The following is a 7052-nucleotide window of genomic DNA, read 5'->3' as shown; positions in this document are numbered from 1 at the left end:
CGTTTTTGGCTGTGCTATGGCTAATAAACTGATTTTTTCCGCCCAAAATCGAGTATACATCTTCTGACAGAAGAGCACGGTTTTTTTCAGTTTCTTAGCTCTAATTTTTTTAAAACAAGCCGCATAGCTAAAACAATGACAGTTTTGTACAGCTAACTACCGGCTCTTAACACCCCTTTACTTGCTTTCATCATTACTGTTCTGATTTTTTTGTGCGAGCTCTGATTTAAAGGCTAAAAAATCAAAAAACCTATTATTAACAGAAATGTGCAATATTATTTTCGGACTTTTAGCTCTAGCTCGGCCAAATCAAGACGTACAGCCAAAAGAACGACTGTTTTGTGCTGCTAACGACCAATACTAACCACCCCTATCACTCGTTTTTCGATTTTGGGAAAATCAATTTTGGCCCAAAATTTGCATTTTTTATAAAATTTTCAAAAATGGGCCAAAAATGAAGTTTCCCAGATTTGAATACAAACCAATTGGGAATCATGGCAATCAAGTTACGAGCCCTACGAGGTATTACATTCCTCATTTGGACCGTTTTTGGCTGTGCTATGGCTAATAAACTGATTTTTTTTCCGCCCAAAATCGAGTATACATCTTCTGACAGAAGAGCACGGTTTTTTTTCAGTTTCTTAGCTCTAATTTTTTCAAAACAAGCCGCATAGCTAAAACAATGACAGTTTTGTACAGCTAACTACCGGCTCTTAACACCCCTTTACTTGCTTTCATCATTACTGTTCTGATTTTTTTGTGCGAGCTCTGATTTAAAGGCTAAAAAATCAAAAACCTATTATTAACAGAAATGTGCAATATTATTTTCGGACTTTTAGCTCTAGCTCGGCCAAATCAAGACGTACAGCCAAAAGAACGACTGTTTTGTGCTGCTAACGACCAATACTAACCACCCCTATCACTCGTTTTTCGATTTTGGGAAAATCAATTTTGGCCCAAATTTCGCATTTTTTATAAGTGGTACCATCATCAAAATTTTCAAAAATGGGCCAAAAATGAAGTTTCCCAGATTTGAATGCAAACCAATTGGGAATCATTGCAATCAAGTTACGAGCCCTACGAGGTATTACATTCCTCATTTGGACCGTTTTTGGCTGTGCTATGGCTAATAAACTGATTTTTTCCGCCCAAAATCGAGTATACATCTTCTGACAGAAGAGCACGGTTTTTTTCAGTTTCTTAGCTCTAACTTTGTCAAAACAAGCCGCATAGCTAAAACAATGACTGTTTTTGGCAGCTAACTACCGAAACTTAAACACCCTATACTTGCTTTTATCATTATTGCTCTGATTTTTCTGTGCGAGCTCTGATTTAAAGGCTAAAAAATCAAAAACCTATTATTAACAGAAATGTGCAATATTATTTTCGGATTTGTAGCTCTAGCTCGGCCAAATCAAGACGTACAGCCAAAAGAACGACTGTTTTGTGCTGCTAACGACCAATACTAACCACCCCTATCACTCGTTTTTCGATTTTGGGAAAATCAATTTTGGCCCAAATTTCGCATTTTTTATAAGTGGTACCATCATCAAAATTTTCAAAAATGGGCTAAAAATGAAGTTTCCCAGATTTGAATGCAAACCAATTGGGAATCATGGCAATCAAGTTACGAGCCCTACGAGGTATTACATTCCTCATTTGGACCGTTTTTGGCTGTGCTATGGCTAAAAAACTGATTTTTTTCCGCCCAAAATCGAGTATACGTCTTCTGACAGAAGAGCACGGTTTTTTTCCGTTTCTTAGCTCTAACTTTGTCAAAACAAGCCGCAAAGCTAAAACAATGACTGTTTTGGGCAGCTAACTACCGAAAACTAAACATCCTATACTTGCTTTTATCATTACTGTTCTAAATTTTTCTGTGCGAGCTCTGATTTAAAGGCTAAAAAATCAAAAAACCTATTATCAACAGAAATGTGCAATATTATATTCGGACTTTTAGCTCTAGCTCGGCCAAATCAAGACGTACAGCCAAAAGAACGACTGTTTTGTGCTGCTAACGACCAATACTAACCACCCCTATCACTCGTTTTCGATTTTGGGAAAATCAATTTTGGCCGAAATTTCGCATTTTTTATAAGGGGGTACCATCATCAAAATTTTCAAAAATGGGCCAAAAATGAAGTTTCCCAGATTTGAATGCAAACCAATTGGGAATCATGGCAATCAAGTTACGAGCCCTACGAGGTATTATATTCCTCATTTGGACCGTTTTTGGCTGTGCTATGGCTAAAAAACTGATTTTTTTCCGCCCAAAATCGAGTATACATCTTCTGACAGAAGAGCACTGTTTTTTTTTTTCAGTTTCTTAGCTCTAACTTTGTCAAAACAAGCATAGCTAAAACAATGACTGTTTTGGGCAGCTAACTACCGAAACTTAAACACCCTATACTTGCTTTTATCATTATTGCTCTGATTTTTCTGTGCGAGCTCTGATTTAAAGGCTAAAAAATCAAAAAACCTATTATTAAAAGAAATGTGCAATATTATTTTCGGATTTTTAGCTCTAGCTCGGTCAAAACAAGACGCACGGCTAAAACAATGACTGTTTTGTACAGCTAACTACCGGCTCTTAACACCCCTTTACTTGCTTTTATCATTACTGTTCTGATTTTCAGTGCGAGCTCTGTTTTAAGGGCTAAAAAATCAGGAAACCGATTCTTAACAGAAATTTGCAACACTATTTTCGGATTTTTAGCTCTAGCTCGGCCAAATCAAGACGTACAGCCAAAAGAACGACTGTTTTGTGCTGCTAACGACCAATACTAACCACCCCTATCACTCGTTTTTCGATTTTGGGAAAATCAATTTTGGCCGAAATTTTGCATTTTTTATAAGGGGTACCATCATCAAAATTTTCAAAAATGGGCCAAAAATGAAGTTTCCCAGATTTGAATGCAAACCAATTGGGAATCATGGCAATCAAGTTACGAGCCCTACGAGGTATTACATTCCTCATTTGGACCGTTTTTGGCTGTGCTATGGCTAATAAACTGATTTTTTCCGCCCAAAATCGAGTATACATCTTCTGACAGAAGAGCACGGTTTTTTTTCAGTTTCTTAGCTCTAATTTTTTTAAAACAAGCCGCATAGCTAAAACAATGACAGTTTTGTACAGCTAACTACCGGCTCTTAACACCCCTTTACTTGCTTTCATCATTACTGTTCTGATTTTTTTGTGCGAGCTCTGATTTAAAGGCTAAAAAATCAAAAAACCTATTATTAACAGAAATGTGCAATATTATTTTCGGACTTTTAGCTCTAGCTCGGCCAAATCAAGACGTACAGCCAAAAGAACGACTGTTTTGTGCTGCTAACGACCAATACTAACCACCCCTATCACTCGTTTTTCGATTTTGGGAAAATCAATTTTGGCCGAAATTTTGCATTTTTATAAAATTTTCAAAAATGGGCCAAAAATGAAGTTTCCCAGATTTGAATACAAACCAATTGGGAATCATGGCAATCAAGTTACGAGCCCTACGAGGTATTACATTCCTCATTTGGACCGTTTTTGGCTGTGCTATGGCTAATAAACTGATTTTTTCCGCCCAAAATCGAGTATACATCTTCTGACAGAAGAGCACGGTTTTTTTTCAGTTTCTTAGCTCTAATTTTTTTAAAACAAGCCGCATAGCTAAAACAATGACAGTTTTGTACAGCTAACTACCGGCTCTTAACACCCCTTTACTTGCTTTCATCATTACTGTTCTGATTTTTTTTTGCGAGCTCTGATTTAAAGGCTAAAAAATCAAAAACCTATTATTAACAGAAATGTGCAATATTATTTTCGGACTTTTAGCTCTAGCTCGGCCAAATCAAGACGTACAGCCAAAAGAACGACTGTTTTGTGCTGCTAACGACCAATACTAACCACCCCTATCACTCGTTTTTCGATTTTGGGAAAATCAATTTTGGCCCAAATTTCGCATTTTTTATAAGTGGTACCATCATCAAAATTTTCAAAAATGGGCCAAAAATGAAGTTTCCCAGATTTGAATGCAAAACCAATTGGGAATCATTGCAATCAAGTTACGAGCCCTACGAGGTATTACATTCCTCATTTGGACCGTTTTTGGCTGTGCTATGGCTAATAAACTGATTTTTTCCGCCCAAAATCGAGTATACATCTTCTGACAGAAGAGCACGGTTTTTTTCAGTTTCTTAGCTCTAACTTTGTCAAAACAAGCCGCATAGCTAAAACAATGACTGTTTTTGGCAGCTAACTACCGAAACTTAAACACCCTGTACTTGCTTTTATCATTATTGCTCTGATTTTTCTGTGCGAGCTCTGATTTAAAGGCTAAAAATCAAAAACCTATTATTAACAGAAATGTGCAATATTATTTTCGGATTTGTAGCTCTAGCTCGGCCAAATCAAGACGTACAGCCAAAAGAACGACTGTTTTGTGCTGCTAACGACCAATACTAACAACCCCTATCACTCGTTTTTCGATTTTGGGAAAATCAATTTTGGCCCAAATTTCGCATTTTTATAAGTGGTACCATCATCAAAATTTTCAAAAATGGGCTAAAAATGAAGTTTCCCAGATTTGAATGCAAACCAATTGGGAATCATGGCAATCAAGTTACGAGCCCTACGAGGTATTATATTCCTCATTTGGACCGTTTTTGGCTGTGCTATGGCTAAAAAACTGATTTTTTTCCGCCCAAAATCGAGTATACGTCTTCTGACAGAAGAGCACGGTTTTTTTTTTCCGTTTCTTAGCTCTAACTTTGTCAAAACAAGCCGCAAAGCTAAAACAATGACTGTTTTGGGCAGCTAACTACCGAAAACTAAACATCCTATACTTGCTTTTATCATTACTGTTCTAAATTTTTCTGTGCGAGCTCTGATTTAAAGGCTAAAAAATCAAAAAACCTATTATCAACAGAAATGTGCAATATTATATTCGGACTTTTAGCTCTAGCTCGGCCAAATCAAGACGTACAGCCAAAAGAACGACTGTTTTGTGCTGCTAACGACCAATACTAACCACCCCTATCACTCGTTTTTCGATTTTGGGAAAATCAATTTTGGCCGAAATTTCGCATTTTTTATAAGGGGTACCATCATCAAAATTTTCAAAAATGGGCCAAAAATGAAGTTTCCCAGATTTGAATGCAAACCAATTGGGAATCATGGCAATCAAGTTACGAGCCCTACGAGGTATTATATTCCTCATTTGGACCGTTTTTGGCTGTGCTATGGCTAAAAAACTGATTTTTTTCCGCCCAAAATCGAGTATACATCTTCTGACAGAAGAGCACTGTTTTTTTTTTCAGTTTCTTAGCTCTAACTTTGTCAAAACAAGCATAGCTAAAACAATGACTGTTTTGGGCAGCTAACTACCGAAACTTAAACACCCTATACTTGCTTTTATCATTATTGCTCTGATTTTTCTGTGCGAGCTCTGATTTAAAGGCTAAAAAATCAAAAAACCTATTATTAAAAGAAATGTGCAATATTATTTTCGGATTTTTAGCTCTAGCTCGGTCAAAACAAGACGCACGGCTAAAACAATGACTGTTTTGTACAGCTAACTACCGGCTCTTAACACCCCTTTACTTGCTTTTATCATTACTGTTCTGATTTTCAGTGCGAGCTCTGTTTTAAGGGCTAAAAAATCAGGAAACCGATTCTTAACAGAAATTTGCAACACTATTTTCGGATTTTTAGCTCTAGCTCGGCCAAATCAAGACGTACAGCCAAAAGAACGACTGTTTTGTGCTGCTAACGACCAATACTAACCACCCCTATCACTCGTTTGCCGATTTTGGGAAAATCAATTTTGACCCAAATTTCTCATTTTTTATAAAATTTTCAAAAATGGGCCAAAAATGAAGTTTCCCAGATTTGAATGCAAACCAATTGGGAATCATGACAATCAAGTTACGAGCCCTACGAGGTATTATATTCCTCATTTGGACCGTTTTTGACTGTGCTATGGCTAAAAAACTCATTTTTTCCCGCCCAAAATCGAGTATAAGTCTTCTGACAGAAGAGCACGGTTTTTTTTCAGTTTCTTAGCTCTAACTTTGTCAAACGATATCGCATAGCTAAAACAATGACTGTTATGGGCAGCTAATTACCGAAACTTAAAAACCCTATACTTGCTTTTATCATTATTGCTTTGATTTTTCTGTGCGAGCTCTGATTTAAAGGCTAAAAAATCAAAAAACCTATTATTAACAGAAATGTGCAATATTATTTTCGGATTTTTAGCTCTAGCTCGGTCAAAACAAGACGCACGGCTAAAACAATGACTGTTTTGTTCAGCTAACTACCGGCTCTTAACACCCCTTTACTTGCTTTCATCATTACTGTTCTGATTTTTTAGTGCGAGCTCTGTTTTGAGGGCTAAAAAATCAGGAAACTGATTTTTAACAGAAATTTGCAACACTATTTTCGGATTTTTAGCTCTAGTTCGGCCAAATCAAGACGTACAGCCAAAAGAACGACTGTTTTGTGCTGCTAACGACCAATACTAACCACCCCTATCACTCGTTTTTCGATTTTGGGAAAATCAATTTTGGCCCAAATTTCGCATTTTTTCAAAATTTTCAAAAATGGACCAAAAATGAAGTTTCCCAGATTTGAAGACAAACCAATTGGGAATCATGGCAACCAAGTTACGAGCCCTACGAGGTATTATATTCCTCATTTGGACCGTTTTTGGCTGTGCTATGGCTAAAAAACTGATTTTTTTCCGCCCAAAATCGAGTATACGTGTTCTGACAGAAGAGCACGGTTTTTTTTCAGTTTCTTAGCTCTAACTTTGTCAAAACGAGCCGCATAGCTAAAACAGTGACTGTTTTGGGCAGCTAACTACCGAAACTTAAACACCCTATACTTGCTTTTATCATTATTGCTCTGATTTTTCTGTGCGAGCTCTGATTTAAAGGCTAAAAAATCAAAAAACCTATTATTAACAGAAATGTGCAACACTATTTTCGGATTTTTAGCTCTAGCTCGGCCAAATCAAGACGTACAGCCAAAAGAACGACTGTTTTGTCCTGCTAACGACCAATAC

This window comes from Drosophila eugracilis, unplaced genomic scaffold, assembly GCF_018153835.1.
Source record: "Drosophila eugracilis isolate 14026-0451.02 unplaced genomic scaffold, ASM1815383v1 contig_2163, whole genome shotgun sequence".
NCBI classification, from domain to species: Eukaryota; Metazoa; Arthropoda; class Insecta; order Diptera; family Drosophilidae; genus Drosophila; species Drosophila eugracilis.
This window is presented reverse-complemented; position numbering follows the sequence as displayed.